The sequence below is a fragment of the Sus scrofa genome, chromosome 6 (genome assembly GCF_000003025.6).
Source record: "Sus scrofa isolate TJ Tabasco breed Duroc chromosome 6, Sscrofa11.1, whole genome shotgun sequence".
In the NCBI taxonomy this organism is placed as follows: Eukaryota; Metazoa; Chordata; class Mammalia; order Artiodactyla; family Suidae; genus Sus; species Sus scrofa.
This window is the reverse complement of record NC_010448.4, coordinates 70,048,669-70,065,596: the sequence shown is the minus strand read 5'-3', so window position 1 is coordinate 70,065,596 and position 16,928 is coordinate 70,048,669. Positions and strand designations below refer to the sequence as shown.

Sequence of the window (16,928 nt, the reverse complement as noted above, 5' to 3'; positions counted from 1 at the left end):
TGGGGGTTCCCAGGCTAGGGGTCACATTGGAGCTGTAGCTGCCAGCCTACACCACAGCCACAGCCACAGCCACATGGAATCCGAACTGAATCTGTAACCCACACCACAGCTCACGGCAATGCCGGGTCCTTACTTAACCCACCAAGCGGGGTCAGGGATTGAACCCACAATCTCATGGATGCTAGCCAGATTCGTTTTTACTGAGCCACGAAAGGAAATCCTGGAGTTTTTAATCTGATGGTTCTTTCTGCTGGATCGTGGCCCTAGCACTTCTGTTCCTTTTCAATGCAGATTTAGCCTTTTTTTTTTTTTTTGCCAGTTTGGTACTTCAAGAAAACAAGATATTCCAGATGGGACCTGGCAGAACAATTGTAGAAGAATGTTCTGGAGTTCCCGCAGTGGCTCAGTGGTTAATGAACCTGACTAGTGACAATGAGGTTGTGGGTTAGAACCCTGGCCTCACTCAGTGGGTTAAGGATCCAGCGTTGCCATGAGCTGTGGTGTAGGTCACAGATGCACCTGGGATCTGGTGTGGCTGTGGCTGTGGCCGGCAACTGTAGCTCCGATTTGACCCCTAGCCTGGGAACTTCCATATACCTCAGATGCAACCCTAAAAAGCAAAAACAAACGAACAAAAAGAATGTTCTGGGCACCCAATTCCCATGCGTTTGGCTCTCCACTGAAACCTGAAAGTTCTTTGGTGGCCACGTCACCCAGCCTGTTGGCTGCCAACTGTCCAGATAGTTCTCACAGTAAACCAGGGTCTCCCAGCCTGTAGGGAAACACTCACTTCCTACAGCTCAACTTGGGAACTCAACCATTATTCTTGGTCATTTCATCCGACGGATGTACCCAGCGCTCGTGTATTACTGGAGTGGCCATTATGTACTATCACTCCGTTTGAAATTTATCAGTTTATTCAACCAGTACTTATTAAATTCCAGAAATCGGGTGAGGAGCTGGGAACACAGTGGTGAAGGAGACAGAGGGTCCCTCCCACAAGGCACTCACACACCAGTGGGAGAGACGGAGCCGTTCCCGCGCGGTATCCATGTGGCGAAGGGCAGCGTGTTAAGCCATGATGGGATGCAGGACAGCAGGAGCGGCCACTGCAGGAGGGAGGCCAAGAAAGGCCCCTCTGAGGGGAGGACACTGGAGAGGAGGGCCAGGGTGAGCCATGGCATCCAGAGGTGACGGAAGATGAGCCCTTGCTGCTGGAGCACATGGGAGCGTGTGGGAGGAAACGGGCTGGGGAGGTGGGCAGGGACCAGTCCTGCAGAGCCTTTACAGGGGAAGCACCTGCCACTCCAGCAGCTATGCATAGCCAGCCCCAGGGTTTTAGGCCAGGGAGCCACAGGATCTGAGCTGCATCTGAAAGGTTACTGCTGGCTATGGAAGGGCTCCAGAGTTGCAAGCACACAAGTGGGAGAGCGCGGGGTGGCTTATGCCACAGCTGACAGTAGCTTGATCCCAAAGAAAAGGAATCAAGATATATCTGAGTTCAAGTGGGTCAGAGGGGGGACAGTGAGGGAAGCAGTGAGGATGACAGGCAGGTTTGGGCTCGGGAGACTGGATGAGTGGTGGATATTTACAGAGACGGGAAGGAATGAGGGAGAAACAGATCTGGGGAGGGGGTGGGGGGACAGCAAGAGCTCCAGGTCGGACATAGTGAATCTGAGCTGCTTAACGCAGCCTCTCAGTGAACACAGCCAAGAGGCAAAGTCTAGATCGGAGCTCAGGAGAGCTGTGGGGTCACAGAAGTAGAACTTGGGATTGCTGGGCTGCCCACAGTTGTGGAGCCAGGGGACAAGTGAGACAGGCTAGAGACAGCGGGTGAGGGCCAGGACCTCCCACTGAAGCGGGATCAGCCAGTGCAGAACCATGAGCCGTCCTTCTAGCTCCTGGTCATCCAGAATCCCGAGAGGACTTCTCAGGCTGTCTACTTCTGAATCATTAACAAAATATCCAAGAAAACTGGACCAGAAGGTGCTCAGTTCCTTTCCCCTTCCCACTTCCGGGCCAGCGCAATCCACAGAAGAGCTGCGTGCCCGCAGCACCAGCCTGGCGCAATCCACAGAAGAGCTGCATGCCCGCAGCACCAGCCTGGCACAATCCGCAGAAGAGCTGCGTGCCCGCAGCACCAGCCTGGCTTGCAGACCTCAGTCACCATCCCTTTGAAAGCTGTCCCCGCACGTTCCCAGTTAGACGCACTTCCTCTGGCCTGAAGCTGCAGAACAGTTTCTCAACTGGGAAGGTCGGAGGGGGTCTGACCTTCTGAGTCCTGAGCAGCCAGCAGAGGAGTTTCTCCAAAAATTTCTTTTTCTCTCTTTCTTTGGGCCATGCCTGCAGCATGTGGGAGTTCCCAGGCCGGGGATCGAACCCACACCACAGCAGCGACCCAAGCTGCTGCAGAGACAATGCCGGATCCTTAACCCGCTGTGCCACAAAGGAACTCCCTCTCCAAAGAGTCGATAAAAGTACATCCTTACTTGCCAGTAAGCTTCAGGAGACCCTAAGTTATTGTTTGAAGACTGAGCAAGGGATGTGAAATCCCAGAGGCACATATGCTTCTTCCAGCCTGGAAATGGGCTTGCAGCCCACGTGGTCCCCTCTGGGCTGGCCGACCCGCCGCTGGTGGCCTGTGCCAGGCTCAGGACTGCCGAAAGCTCTCCTTCATTCCTGTTCAAACTCCATCCTCCCGGGGCTCTGAGCTGGCAGGTCCCGGTCTCTTAATTTCTACCTCTTTCCAGGGGCCATCATGAACGTGACCGACGCTCGGAGCAGGTGCTGCTGCCCAGCCTTTGTCAACGTAAAGACAGGCTCTCTGGTGCTGCAGTCACCAGAGGGATCAGCTTCCCAAGGGAACATGAGTCAGTCCCCACAGGTCTGTGCAGGGGACAGGCAGAGGGGAGACAAAGGGGAATTGTGCCCTGCTTGTCTGAGTGATAAACACCCTCCTCCCCAATGGGTGCCCTGGGCAAAACGTGCCTGGGACCTTTGCCCGTTATTCTAAAGCAAGTCTAGAGGCCGCCCTGGGATACACCTACGAACCTGTGTCTAGAGAGAGACGTGTGTTCTTAACCTGAGGACAAAGCATCTGTCCAATGCCTGGACTTCAGAGCCTGAAGTGACAACCCAGTTAGCCCAAGAGGAGGAGCTTCAGGCACAGAAACGTGTAGAAGGTGACTTCATACATAGTCTAAGCAACCACCCAGGCTGGGAGGATCCAAGACCAGCAGCTGGGGCCACATGGTGCAGGGGCCACACAGACCCTTCTGCATCATGCTGATAAAAGCAGAGTTTTTTGGTGCTTTTTTTTTTTTTTTTTTTTTTTTTAAGGGCTGCGCCCGTGGCATATGGAGGTTCCCAGACTAGAAGCTGAATTGGAGCTACAGCTGCCAGCTTACACCACAGCCACAGCCACACAGGATCCAAGCTGCGTCTGCGACCTACAACACAGCTCATGGCAACGCTGGATCCTTAACCCACTGAGGGAGGCCAGGGATCGAACCTGCGACCTCATAGATACTAGTCAGGTTCATTTCCACTGAGCCATGACGGGAACTCCCTCAAAGCAGAGCCTTTATTGGCCCTTGTTTGTTGGCTACAGCAAGCAGTGGCTTGATGTGGGATCTCAGTTCCCAGACCAGGGACTGAACACCGGACTGCAGTGGTGAAAGCACCGCGTCCTCACCACTAAGCTGCCGGGGAACTCTCTCACATTGGGCCTCTGGACCCGGGTTTATTCTCAGGACTTCTCAGCCTCAAGGAGTCCTCCTCATCAGGTGTTGTCTTCCAGCCACTCTCCCACGGGGAAGGAAACGGCACTTTGCTGTCGTCCAACTTAAGCAGAAAGTGAGAGCGAGGGAGCCTCTCAGAAGCCAAGCGGAAGATGCTTTACCCGGAGGACCTACTTCCAGGGGCATCTCCTGCAGGTTCACCCCAAAGGAGCTTTCCAGAAACCACCACCCTTTGCTGGCTGTCAGATCCTTCAACCAGCACGTCCTCCCAGAGACCCTCAAGAAAAAGAACGTGGGGCCCCTTCTCCGCCCAGAAGGCTGAGGGTCCCAAGTCCTATCATTCATTCACTCACTACTCTCTCATTCAATCAGCAAATATTTATTTGAGCACTCTCTAGGTGCCCATCAGGGACGGGGACAGGTACCATCCTTGCCCTTAGGAGTTTTTAGTCCACCAGGAAAAGACAAAAAGAAAAGAAAAGAAAAGAAACAATTCAATAAAGAAGATGATTTCAGACAGTCAAGGAGTTGGAATAGGATAAAACAGGGGTTTGCAAGGAGGGTCTCCTTTGGGTGGCAGGTCAGAGAAGCGTCCTCAGGTGACATAATGGAGTGGAGGCCTAAATGATGAGAAGGATCCAGCAAAGACCTATGCAATAAGGTTCTGGGGGTCTGGAATGGGAAGTGCAAAGGCCCTGAGGCAGGAGACCAGGTGATGGGAATCAAGGGTTAAAGAGGAGATTGGGAGAAACCAGAAGGCTGATCCTGTAGGGCCTCGTAGCCTTGGTGAGGCTTTGTCACCACCGCAGTGGGAAGTTGCTGGAGGGTCTGAGCAGGGGACAGAGGTGGCCTGATTGTATGCTTTGTGAAGAAGCCTGCTTTGGCTGCTGTGGGGAAAACAGAAGGAAGGGAAGCAAGACAGGAGGTGGGAAACCAGTGGGGCCAGGGCCCAGGTCAGGGCTGCAAGGCAGACTAATGAGGGAAGGCGCTGAGCCCCACGGGCCACAAAACGCCCCAACCCTCTGCTCCTAACAATCTGGGGATCAGGCATGCCAGCAGCCCAGCCTTGCAGCCTGCATCCGTCACCTTCTTAAACGAATGACCACAGGACAGAAGGGGACCGCATGGCCCAAGGCCCCCAACAGGTACAGTTTTAGGACAGATGTGCCGGTCTTCCAAATGACAAAGGGACTTTTTTTTTTCTTTCTTTCTTCTTGTCCAGGCAAGTAGGACATGCTGAAGACCATGCCCAGGACGAGGAAGGAAGGGCTGTCGGACACCCCAGCTCCCGCCATGAGAAAAAGGGGTTGGAGGGGGAAGGAGGAGCCTGGATGAAACAACAAAGTAAGGGGACATCGTGCAGAAGGCCCGGTGTCTGCCTGGAAGGTGAGTTGGGGACACGAACAGCCCGACTCCCTGGTTTCTGTGTCTACACCCGTGTCTGCTTCTCTCATTTCTTTTTTTCTTTTTAAACTCGCTCCCATTTTAAGTGTGTTTCCTTTGAGTCCACACTGTTCAACAGGACATAACTTTTTTTTTTCTTTCTTTCATTCCTTTTTGTCTTTTTGCCTTTTCTAGGGCCACTCCTGCGGCATATGGAGGTTCCCAGGCTAGGGGTCGATTCAGAGCTGTTGCTGCCGGCCTACACCACAGCAACGCCAGATCCAAGCCGCCTCTGGGATCTACACCACAGCTCAAGGCAACACTGGATCTTTAACCCACCAAGCGAGGCCAGGGATCGAACCTGAAACCTCATGATTCCTAGTCAGATTCAGGGATCCAACCCACATCCTCACAGACACTGAGAACACACTGAGCCACAATGGGAACTCCAATAGGACAGTATCTTCTAATTTGAGTATTTAAAAAGGAAAAAAATCCTCAGGGGGAAATCCAAGACAGACATCAAAGAAGGAGAGGTGTGGGTCTTTGGAAATTCTGTTCTGTATGAAAAAAAAAAAAAAAAAGGGAGTTCCCGTCGTGGCGCAGTGGTTAACGAATCCGACTAGGAACCATGAGGTTGCGGGTTCAGTTCCTGCCCTTGCTCAGTGGGTTAAGGATCTGGCGTTGCCGTGAGCTGTGGTGTAGGTTGCAGACGCGGCTCGGATCCCGCGTTGCTGTGGCTCTGGTGTAGGCCAGAGACTACAGCTCCGATTAGACCCCTAGCCTGGGAACCTCCATATGCCGCGGGAGCGGCCCAAGAAAAAGCAAAAAGACCAAAAAAAAGAAAGAGACTTCTGCCTCCTGCTGCTGCCATCAGAAACAAATGAGCCAACTACCCTGCTACAGATTCGACCCCAATGATCTCCGGTGATGCTCAGGGCATGGCCCATCCTGGGAACCTTGAGCCTGCACCCAAGCAGAATCTCCCAACACTGCCCAGCAAAATCAAGAGAAAAATCCATGGTTTCAGATCCGGTGATTTGGGGGACTTGGGAACTTATCCTAAGGAAGCAATTCAAAAGTGAAAAAAAAAAAAAAAAAGCAAAGCTATATGCACAAAGATATTCATTTGACGTTGTTTGTGAAAGTTGTAAATCAAAAATAATGAAAGAGGCGCTCCCATCATGGCTTAGCTGTTAACGAACCCGACTAGCATCCTAGAGGATGCGGGTTCAATCCCTGGCCTTGCTCAGTGGGTTAAGGATCCAGAGTTGCCATGGGCTGTGATGTAGGTCAAAGATGCGGCTTGGATCCCGAGTTGCTGTGGCTCTGGCGTAGGCAGGTGGCTACAGCTCCGGTTGGACCCCTAGCCTGGGAACCTCCATATCCCATGGGTGCAGCCCTAGAAAGACGAATAATAATAATAATAAAAGAAATGGCTGAGTGGATGATCATAGAGACGACAAGAGTGAATATAATCATTATGACAATTCATAATGCAAATAATCCCCACATTAAATGAAACCAATAATGGCCCAAACATTTATCCTGGCAACATGTTTACAGGCAAAACATTTCAAAAAGACAAAGAAAATAAACAGAAATTGAAGAAACATTGTAAATCAACTATACTTTAAAAAATCCTGCATTAAAAAAAAAAGAGAAAATAAAAACAGCTGGATGCCACAATACTGACTTTTATATTTTGATATCTCTGAAAGTTATGGAAGCACACGATTTTAAAAATTAAAACTAGGAGTTCCTGTCATGGCTCAGTGGTAACGAACCCAGCTAGGATCCATGAGGATGCAGGTTCAATCCCTGGCCTCACTCAGTGGGTTAAGGATCCGGTGTTGCTGTGAGCTGTGGTGTAGGTCGAAGACATGGCTTGGATCTGGCCTGGCTGTGGCTGTGGTGTAGGCCGACAGCTGCAGCTCCGATTCGACCCCTAGCCTGGGAACCTTCATATGCTACACCTGGGGCCCTAAAGAAACATAAATAAATTAATTAAAACTCACATGTTTGCAGTCTGCAATAATGCCATTCGCAGCAACACAGATGCAACCAGAGATTCTCATACTAAGTGAAGTAAGTCAGAAAGAGAAAGACAAATACCCTATGATATCACTTCTATGTGGAATTTAAAATATGGCACAAATGACCTTATCTGCAAAACAGAAACAGACTCACAGTCATGGAGAGCAGACGTGTAGTTGCCAAGGGGGAGGGGGTAGGGAGTGAGATGGGCTGGGAGTTTGGGGTTAGATGCCAGCTATTACGTTTAGAATGGACGGACAACAAGGCCCTCCTGCATAGCACAGGGAACTCTATCAATCTCCTGGGATACAAATGTGTAACTGAGTCACTTTGCTGGACAGCAGAAACTGCCACAATGGCCAATCAACTATACTGTAATAAAAATTTTTAATTAAAAATGCTTTAAAAAATAAAATAAAAAACAAAAATTAATTAAGTAATTAAAAATGCTTGCAGCAAAAAATTAGCAGTCCCCTGACCTACATATCCAAACATACCACCCCCAGTTTCAGTTGGTTTTTTTGGGTATTTAGCTCTACATTTCTTTTTTCTTTTTTTTGGCTGTACCTGTGGCATGTGGAAATTCCCAGGCCAGGAATCAAACCCACAACAGTAACCAGAGCCACAGCAGTGACAACAGCAGATCTTTAACCCATTGAACCACCAGGAAACTCCTGCATTTCTTAATAATGGATTTAGATGGAGATATACATATATATATATTTTTTAGGGCCACACCTGGGGCATATGAAAGTTTCTGGGCTAGGCATCAAATCAGAGCTTCAGCTGCTGGCCTACACCACAGCCACAACAATGCCAGATCCTAGCTGCATCAGCGACCTATCCTGCAGCTCATAGCAATCCCAGATCCTTAACCCACTGAGCGAGGCCAGGGATAAAACCCGAGTCCCCATGGATACTAGCTGAGTTCTTTTTTCCGTTTCTTGGGCCGCTCCTGCGGCATATAGAGGTTCCCAGGCTAGGGGTCTAATCAGAGCTGTAGCCACCGGCCTACACCAGAGCCACAGCAACTCGGGATCCGAGCAGCATCTGTGACCTACACCACAGCTCATGGCAACGCCAGATCCTTAACCCACTGAGCAAGGGCAGGGATCGAACCTGCAACCTCATGGTTCCTAGTCGGATTCACTAACCACTGCGCCATGATGGGAACTCCACTAGCTGAGTTCTTAACCCACTAAGCCACAACAGGAACTCCTAGACTGATATTTCTTGACCTTCAACTCTTTTTTTTGACCTTCAACTTTTAACTTCTTTCCTTAGGAATTGAATGTGTGCTTTCCTGCGTGCACATAGGCGCACACACACACACAAGCGATGTGATCATTTTTTGTTAGTCATATTTTAGGAGTTCCTACCATGACACAGTGGGTTAAGAATCCAACTGTAGCAGCTCGGGTCCCTGCAGAGACAAGGGTTTGATCCCCTGCCCTCGCAGTGGGTTAAAGGATCTGGCGTTGCCGCAGCTACAACTCTGATTCAATCCCTGGCCCAGGAACTTCATAAGCCTCAGGTGTGGCCATAAAAAAAATAAAATAAAATCACACTTTAGTGCTTCCATCATTGTAACTATGTAAATATTGTTCAAAAATAAGCCACATGCTATCCCATGATTTCTTTCCTTGTTCAACTTTTTGTTACTCCTGTAGTTGATTGTTGCCTTATATTTATCTTTTTTTAATGTATGATATGTAATTCTTCCCTCAACTCTCCAACTATAAACCAATAAAATCCTCATAATACAGCAAATATGTCAGATAATCCATCAGATCCATTTTATTTGTAGAGATGTTCCTCTAAGGCCCCTGAGCCAACTTGCTCTAGATTGGGCTGGCTGCTCTCTAGAGCAGCTGCACAGCTGTGGTATTGGGACTTTTCACTATCCTCCAAGGAATTTCCTTCCCCTTCTCTCCACCAGTCAGGGTTCTGTATTGCAAGGGAAGAAGCTGACTGTCACTGATTTTTTTTTTCTCCTTTTCTAGGGCCACTCCTGCAGCATATGGAGGTTCCCAGGCTGGGGTCTAATCGGAGCTGTAGCCTCCAGCCTACACCACAGCCATAGCAACTTGGGATCTGAGCTGTGTCTTTGACCTACAGCACAGCTCGCGGCAACACCGGATCCTTAACCCACTAACCGAGGCCAAGGATCGAACCTGCAACCTCATGGTTCCTAGACAGATTCGTTAACCACTGAGCCACAATGGGAACTCCCTGACTCTCACTGATTAATCAGGGAAGGAGCTGACAGATTATTTGACACATTTGCTGCATTGCGGGAAGGTTAATAGTCCTGCTGGAGAGTTTGGGGTAGAGTTAGTGATTAGTACACTGAAAACAAAACAGATAAAAATCTGAGGCAACTATTAACTCCAGGGAAAACAAAAAGTTGAACACACACAAAAAAATGTAATTGTCATACATTGTGTGGCCTCTATAATTCAGAATCACGTCTAATGGCAAAATTGTTGGTATTGCCACTGAGTACTGGGTGCTACTTTGTAATCCTGCCACTTCTGGGCCAAGAACTCAAACGTGCAGCCCATCTCTGCTGGCACCAGAAATGACAGCTATCACATGCTTCATCCCTCTCTTCTCTGCCAGAATATAGCATAGGTACATCTCATCAATGGAGCCTACATCACAGGTCCTGGCTGCAGGGGAGGCTTGGAGGAGGGTACTTTTCAGGTCCCATGGTGGGGTGGGTGCTTTTTTTCTCTCCCCACTCCCAAGACTCAAAGTAAGACAACAGCTGGAGTTCCCATCATGGTGCAGTGGTTAACGAATCTGACTAGAAATCATGAGGTTGCAGGTTCGATCCCTGCCCTTGCTCAGTGGGTTAAGGATCTGGCGTTGCCGTGAGCTGTGCTGTAGGTCACAGACATGGCTTGGATCCCACATTGCTGTGGCTGTGGTGTAGGCCAGCGGCTACAGCTCCGATTAGACTCGTAGCCTGGGAACCTCCATATGCCGTGGAAGTGGCCCTAGAAAAGACCAAAAAAAAAAAAAAAAAAAAAAAAAGTAACACAACAGCTGAAACAAAGAAAGACAATTGCACAGGGTACCACTGGTTCCTCTTTGCTGGTTTACCCTTTCACCTTAGTGGCGCCCATCCTCCAGTAGCTTTCTTGAAAAGAGACACAAGGGTTCGGAGCTCCCTTCGTGGCTCAGTGGTTAACGAATCTGACTAGGAACTAGTGCAAGGGAGAGAAATGGAGAAGGGAAAGTTACTAAAGAAACTCTAGTTGTAGTGCAGTGGAATGAATCCGACTAGTATCCATGAGGACGTAGGTTCCATCCCTGGCCTGGCTTCATGGGTTAAGGATCTGGCATTGCCATGAGCTGTGGTGTAGGTCGCAGACACAGCTCAGATCCCGAATTGCTGTGGCTGTGGTGTAGGCCGGTGGCTACAGCTCTGATTCGACCCCTAGCCCGAGAACATCCATGTGCCTCGGGAGCAGCTTTAGAAAAAGACAAAAAGACCAGGGGAAAAAAAAAAAGAAGAAGAAGAAGAAGAAAAGAAAAGAAAAAGAAAAGGGATACGGGGTGGGGGTGGGGTTGAAGATTCACAGTCTGAAAAAAATGTGTTCAGTCTATTCTTTTGCTTGAATGACGTTTACAGAATTCTGGGTTGGGAATTAATTTCCCCTGGACATTTAAAAGAGTTGCTCCATTGTCCTGTGGCTTCTGGTGTTGCTTTTGCAAAGGCCAGTGCCACTCTGTTCTCTGATCTTCTCTGCCCGGTCAGGATTCCCTGTGCTGGCTTTTAGTAACTTCTCTCTGGAGTTTTCAAAGTTCACAATGATGTCCCATAGAACACCTTTTACTTTGACACAATGTATCTTTTATTATTCATTAGGCGAGTAGGACACAGAGACTCTTTTTTTTGTTGTTTTTTTTTTTTTTGCTGAGCCTACAGCACATGGAAATTCCCAGGCCAGGGGTCGAATCAGAGCTGCACCTGCCAACCTACACCACAACCACAACCACAGCAATGCCGGATCCTTAACCCCCTGAGCGAGGCCAGGGATTGAACCTGCGTCCTCATGGATACTAGTCGAATTCGTTTCTATTACACTACAACGGGAACTCCCCTAGAGTTTCTTTAATAACTTTCGCTTCTCCATTTCTCTCCCTCGTGCTCCTATGAGATGGATACTGGGTCTCCCACACTAATATTCTTATCTTTTCTTTCTCATTTTCCATCTCTCAAGTCTTTTTGCCCTAATTTCTAGAAATTCTTTATTCAATCTTCCAACTCTATTCTATTGAAAGTTTTTTTTTGGCTGAGCCCAGAGCATGTGGAAGTTCCAGGCCAGGGTTTTAACTTGTGCCGCAGCAGCGATCCAAGCTGCTGCAGTGACAATGCCAGATCCTTAACCCACTGCACCACAAGGAAACTCCTGAAAGTTTTACTCATGCTATTTTAGTTTTAATATCCAAGGGCTTATTGCTGTTTCATTAATATACTTTTTTAAAAAGCAACCATGCTTATGCTTCTGAGCCCCTTTTTTTCTATTTGTTTGGGTCTCTGTGTTTCATGCTAAAAGACTCATTCAATGTGTGATGATCCATGGCTGCCCATTCAAATTGGAGAGAAGCACTGAAAGCTCTTTGTGCAAGGCTAGTTGCTTGGTAGGTGTCGCTGTAAAGTGACAAAGTCGCATTTTTCATGTGAGGTCAGTTTCCTCAGAGAGTTCTTTAATGCCCTGCCTGGAGGATGGGTAGAAGCCAGGCTGCCATGTTCTGGGAGCCAACTAGGAGAGGGTCTCTATATACGAATGCACATATATAAGTATGCACACTTTCCCTGAATCCTTCTGTTCTCAATACAGTGCCTCCTCTGCCCTGGGCTGCTCTGGCTGCGTCCTCTGCTGGAGGGGGCTGGGAGGAGCCACCTGGCTATGCAGGCTGAGAAAGGGGTCTGTGGCTCCAACACCCACTTCCAACCTATCTTCCTGCTTCCAGCCACCACCCCCATATGCCATCACGGGGACACTCTGTAGCCCTTCTTTGGATCATGTGTACACATCAGCTCACTTCCCTCACAGCCACGACATTCATCACTCTAAGCTTTGCTCCTCTTTCATTCGCCTGCTTCCCATCTTTCCCAAAGTCTCACATCCCTCCTCTTCGATCACCTACTTTTCCGTTTCCTAAAGGATTTATATCTTCCTAGTCCTTTACTCTCATTTTAGCAGGGTTTTGAAACAGAGCAGAGATATGCATTCAGTTATGTTTATGTGGAAGTTCATGATAATATTTAACAATAAATAGAGTTCCCTGGTGGTGCAGCAGTTAAGGATCTGACATTGTCACTGTAGCAGCTCGGGTCACTGCTGTGGCATGGGTTTGACCCCTGGCCCAGGAACTTCTACCTGCTATGGGTGTGGCCCAAAAAATTAACAATGAATAAAAATCAAGTCTCCAAAGATACACACAGAAGACTCTCTAGGGAATGGGGGGAGAATACTCTAATAAGGAAACAGTGGTTCTTTTGGAGGAGGTAGGATTATAGAAGAGATATGCTTGCAAGGTGGGTTTTTTTTTTTTTTTTGTATTTTGTAAATTTTCAACAGTAAGTAGGTATCCTTTACAAGTAAAAAAGTATGAGAGTTTGGAGTTCCCATCGTGGCGCAGTGGTTAACGAATCCGACTAGGAACCATGAGGTTGCGGGTTCGATCCCTGCCCTTGCTCAGTGGGTTAAGGATCCAGCGTTGCCATGAGCTGTGGTGTAGGTTACAGACGCTGCTCGGATCCCACATTGCTGTGGCTCTGGTGTAGGCCGGTGGCTACAGCTCTGATTAGACCCCTAGCCTGGGAACCTCTACATGTCGCAGGGGCGGCCCTAGAAAAGGCAAAAAGACCAAAAAAAAAAAAAAAGTATGACAGTTAAAAATCATTATTAAAAGGCATCTTCTGAAACACAACTCAAGATATACACACACAGATAACAAATGCTGGGTGTGGAGAAGAGGGAAGTCTTTTATGTTGTTGGTGGGAGTGTAAGTTGTAGCCACTATAAGAAACAGTACAGAGCTTCCTCAAAAAACTAAAAATAGAACTACCATATGACCCAGATGCCCTGGGCATTTATCTGGACAAAACTATGATTCAAAAAGGTACATGCACCCTTGTATTCATATCAGCACAATTGACAATAGGCAAGACATGGAAACAACCTAAAAGTCCACTGACAGATGAATGGATACAGAAGATATGGTATGTATTCACACACACACACACACACACCCCACACACAATGGAATACAACTCAGCCATAAAAAAGAATAATATAATGCCATTTGCAGCAACATGGATGGACCCAGAGATTCTCATACTGAGCAAAGTAAGTCTTGACAGAAAAAGAAAATACCACTAGAAAGCCACTTACTGGTGGAATCTAAAATACGCCGCAAAGGAACTTATCTATGAAAGAGACTCACATAGAGAACAGACTTATGTTTGCCAAGGGGGATGGACTGGGAAAGGAAATGGAGCAGGCTTTTGGTGTTAGCAGACGCCAAGTGTATACATATACTGTAGAGCCCTGGGAACTATACTCAATAGCCTGTGATAAACCATAATGGAAAAGAACGTAGGAGCTCCCTGGTACCCCAACAGTCTAAAGATCTGGTGTTGTCACTGCTGTGGCTCAGGTCACTGCTGTGGCATAGAGTCAGTCCTTAGCCCAGGAACTTCCGCATGCCATAGGTGTGGCCAAAAAAAGAGAGAGACTATATAAAAGAATGTATATATGTGTAACTGAATCACTCTGCTGTACACGAGAAATTAACACAACACTGTAAGTCAACTGTACTTCAATTAAAAAAAAAAAAAGAGCATAAACAGGTATGTAGAAGAAACTCTAATCCCCCAAAGCAGGTCTACACAATCCATGGTTCTTGCCTATGTTCCAGGGAGTTCTGGGGTTCCACAGAAGTACCCCAAAGCCTTGAGAAGGTGTCAGGAGTGGGACAGGGGGCTGAGTGGAAGTTCCAGTCCAGTCTCACTTATACTACAGTGGCACTCTTTCAATTAGCCTTAGAGGTTAAAATTCTGCTTACTACTTTGACTTTTTTTTTTTTTTTTTTTGGCCATACCTGCAGCACATGGAAACTCCTGGTCCAGGGATCGAATCCGAACCGCAGCTGTGACCTATGCTACAGCTGCAGCAACACCAGATCTTTAACCCAGTGTGCCAGGCTGGGGATGGAACCCACACCTGTGCAGCCACCACCGCTGCAGAGACAACGCCGTATATCCATAACCCACTGTGGCACAATGGGAACTCCAACATTTTGATCTTTTTACAGAGATCCAAACTAACAAGAAGTTTGAAAGTACCAATGAAGATCTAGAAAAAATGAGGTTGGGGGTAGTGGGGAAGCTCTAACTCTGAGCCCCACTGGAACCATCAACAATGAGAGTAGATGCTCCAGCGTCTGTATAAGGAGGACAAGGCTGTGCATCCACAGAATACAGGTGAACCTCACGGCTCACTAACGGAGCTGCTGGCCTACCAACCTGGGAGTGTGCTCGCCATCCCCAGTTACTGCCAAACACCAAAGGGGGATATTTTGCCAACGTCAGCCTCTGGCCTCAGTTTCCTCATTTGCACAATGCAAGGACTACATTCATCATCCAAGCTAATGTCCTAGAAGTTCCAAGGAGCAGCCTCTCACTGATACAGTGACTGCCAACTCTCCAGAGAAACAATGTCCCTAAGGACTCCTTGAGAAGCAATATCGAGTTATGAAACTCCAATCCATTTCCTTTGGAAGAATATTTTAATTTTTCTCTCGCCAAAGAGGCCAGCCCAACTCCACCATGAATGGACCAAGTCAAATACCAAATGGTGCAGCTTAATAATGGGCTCCAGGGCTCCTTGGAGCAAAGCCATCCCTTCTTTCCCATCCTTCCCAGGCAGCAGCATCCTTCTCTTGGGAGGCTGGCCCGGATCTAGTTCACATCCCCCTCCATCAGCTCCCAGAACAAATGTGGGTCACTGTCTTCCTTTTAGCATTCCAGTCCTACAGAGATGTTCTCCTTTGGCTAGATAGTTACGGAGGAGGGATTCCATTCAAATTCCTAGCCTATCTAAAAAATAACATCTCTTCTTCCCCCTCCCTACTTGTTTCCTTTGCCCAACCTACCTCTCTGGAATGGTCCAAGAAAGACCAACAGCAAAGGGCCCTCTGCTTGGTAGGTGAAAGATGCTTTGGAACCGATGAGTGTCATTCCGCCCTTGCCTGACTCTGAGCTCCTTATCTGTCTGAAAACAAAAAGAAAGAAAGAAACAGGGGGAAAGAAGAAAAGAAAGAAGGAGGGAAGGAAGGAAGGATGGGAGGGAGGAAGGAAGAAAGAAAGAAAGGGAATCATTAAAAAGAGAAAGCCTCAGAAAAGCTCTGTGCATTCTCTTACAGGACTTTAGCTCAAAAGCAACTATTTGACTGAGGCTCTCTTTTTGCAAACCAGTCACATCGTGCTTGACGGGCCTTTTTCTCCATCTGTGTCAACGCCACCCCCAGCTCCCTTTGGTGGTACTGAAACAAACCACAGGAGCATTGCCAGTGCCCGAAGCGGGAATTTATATACATACAGATGACTCAGATCGTTTTTAGAGTTGTTTGTTGGTTTTGTTTGGTTTTTGAAAGCAAAGCAAGTGATCTGAGCCAAGCCTACGTTGGAGTCCCATTCAATGGCTGCAAAAAGCAGGTCTGTGAACTCGAGTTCCCCATTCAAGACCCAAATTGCATCATAAAGGGAGATGCATCCCTGCTTGCTAGAGATGAGAAGGAAGGATGTGTGGGGAGGGGTCCACCCACTCACTGCATCTGTGGTGCTTCTCTCCCCACTGTGGGCGGCTCCTGGAAATAATCTGACCCCAGAGAGAGAAAGACACCTGAGTTCCGGAAGCCCAGGCGCCTGGGTTCCAGCAGCAGGACCCAACCCACCCCCTAACTACCTGCCCATCAAGAGACTCCCATCTGGATCCCCCCAGCTCCTGAAAAGCAGAAAACTTAAACCACTGGCTTCTCCATGAGTGAAAAAGCAGTTCTAGGAAAACATTGGAAAAGGTGCCATTCCAAGAACACATTTCCCAAGGTCCAAGCTGGAAGTCTCGTGGTCAGCCCAATCCCTGGAATGATACTCCGTGGAGGACCCTGCTCCAGGAGCCCAGGAACACGGGCTTGGTGGTCCCTCCACTCAGCATCCAGGGAAGAATGACAAGGACTTCCCAAGGCAATGCCGGCAGAGACGTGGGAGATCAGCAGCAAGAGTTAAGAAAGAAATAACTTCCATTGCTGACCAACAGAGTTTATCAACAAGAGGACAAAAAAACAGCAGCTCAGTCACAGGGAAATGAGACGCTATCATAGAGGAAGCACTTTCAAAACGAGGAAAGACAAAGCAGAAAGCATGATGGAGCTGAGGGAATGAACAGTTAGAAAAGGCAAGGAAGGAATTCGTCCCTGGGAATTCAGGTCAGGAAATAGGGAGCCGGGACGGAATGCACAAGAGGGCGGCCAGGGAGGAGACTCTTCCCGGGAGGAAGATGCGTCTTCTGCTCTGGCCCTCATGCTGGCCGGGACCTCAGGAGCTGAGTCTGCCGCCCTCTAGCACTCTGGGTTCAAGGGCAAAGCTTTGGGAGCCAACGCTAGGAAGAGCCGGAGCTCAGGATGCTCTGTCCCGAAATCGGGGGCAGGGGGAGGGGAGGGCGCGCAAGGCAACTGCTCGGTCCCTGA

General features: G+C 48.4%; 1 protein-coding gene across 6 annotated transcripts in view; it reads right to left on the bottom strand.

Annotated features, from left to right (window-relative positions):
• Positions 1–16,928, bottom strand: part of PIK3CD (phosphatidylinositol-4,5-bisphosphate 3-kinase catalytic subunit delta) — a 60,697-nt gene that overhangs the window by 21,354 nt on the left and 22,415 nt on the right. For 4 of the 6 annotated variants that reach the window (XM_005664977.3, XM_013998954.2, XM_021095291.1 and 1 more), the window contains one exon: positions 15,336–15,454. The exons of the other annotated variants lie outside the window; for them this stretch is intronic. The gene's annotated coding sequence lies outside the window, so the exon portion shown is untranslated. The remainder of the gene's footprint in view (positions 1–15,335; positions 15,455–16,928) is intronic. 6 annotated transcript variants of the gene reach the window in all.